The sequence below is a fragment of the Gossypium hirsutum genome, chromosome A04 (genome assembly GCF_007990345.1).
Source record: "Gossypium hirsutum isolate 1008001.06 chromosome A04, Gossypium_hirsutum_v2.1, whole genome shotgun sequence".
NCBI lineage: Eukaryota > Viridiplantae > Streptophyta > Magnoliopsida > Malvales > Malvaceae > Gossypium > Gossypium hirsutum.
The window spans coordinates 41,879,197-41,880,526 of record NC_053427.1 but is presented as its reverse complement, the minus strand read 5'-3'; the positions used below and the strand labels follow the sequence as shown (position 1 = coordinate 41,880,526).

Genomic DNA, 1,330 nt, shown 5'->3' with positions numbered 1-1,330 from the left:
TAAGGTGGTTGTTGAAAATCTGGAGGGTGTTGTGGTCTTTGATTCCCTTGAGCACCCTACGAGAAATTGGGATGGTTCCTCCAACCTACATTAAGTGTTACTATAAGGGTTATTCTGAGGTCTAGAATTGTTACCTATATAGTGGACTTGTTCTCCCTTAGTGCTGGAATTGAAGGATGGATAGTTTGTGTTGTGCATCCCTCTATTTGCATCACACCTTATCACTGGATGTACCTGAGTAGAATCATACAAACCATCAATTTTTTTATTCAATAGTTTTACCTGGTTAGATAGCATAGTGACCGCGTCGAGGTTGAAAACACCGGCTGCTTTTGTCAGCTTCGTTCTCATGACTTGCCACTGATAGTTGTTTAGCGACATCTTTTTAATAAATTCGTAAGCCTCTTCAGGTGTTTTGTTGTTCAATGTTCCACCGGCGGGTGCATCAATCAGTTGCCTTGTTGAGGGGTTCAGACCATTATTGAAGGTCTGAACCTGTAACCATAAAGGTAACCCATTGTGAAGGCACCTTCTTAATAAATCCTTGTATCTCTCCCATGCATCGTAAAGTGTTTCTAAATCCATTTGCACAAAAGAAGAGATATCATTCCTCAATTTAGCTGTTTTAGCCACCGAAAAATACTTAAGCAAAAAATTTTCGGTCATTTGTTCCCAAGTAGTGATTGACCCTCGTGGTAACGAGTTCAACCATTGTTTAGCCTTATTTCGTAATGAAAAGGGAAACAACTGAAGGCGAATGGCATTGTCAGAAATGCCATTGATCTTAAAGGTGTTGTAGAATTCCAAAAAATTTGCTAAATGAGTGTTTGGATCCTCATCCTGCAAACCATCAAACTGAACCAACTGTTCTATCATTTAAATCGTGTTAGGTTTCAGTTCAAAATTATTTACAGAAACAGCAGGTCTAACAATACTCGATTCAGTTCCTGTTAAAGTAGGCTTAGCATAATCATACATAGTACGAGGAGCAGGATTCTGATTTACTGGATTTGCAGCAACTACAGGAGGTAGCAGATTAATCGGATTGTTGGCCATCTCTTCAGGTATATCGGTCACGTCCTCTTGCTCTTCCTCTATATACTGTAGGCTTCGCCATATTTCCCTTCGATTTCTATGAGCTGTGCTTTCTATCTCACTTTCAAATAGCAACAGTCTTGACGGGTTCCTTCTAGTCATAAACTAGAGATTCCTTCCAGAAGCAAATAACATGGAGATTAGAAGAGAAGAAAAAATTAAATTAAAACAAACAGTAATTTGTAATCAAAATAAGAAAAAAATGGCTAAAGTAATAAAATTCAAGCATTCCTAA

General features: G+C 38.3%; 1 non-coding gene across 1 annotated transcript; it reads left to right on the top strand.

Moving 5' to 3' along the window:
* The first annotated feature begins 511 nt into the window (after positions 1–511).
* Positions 512–618, top strand: LOC121228475 (small nucleolar RNA R71). The gene has a single exon (XR_005926051.1). It is a non-coding gene; the product is annotated as a small nucleolar RNA R71 (small nucleolar RNA).
* Positions 619–1,330: the final 712 nt, after the last annotated feature.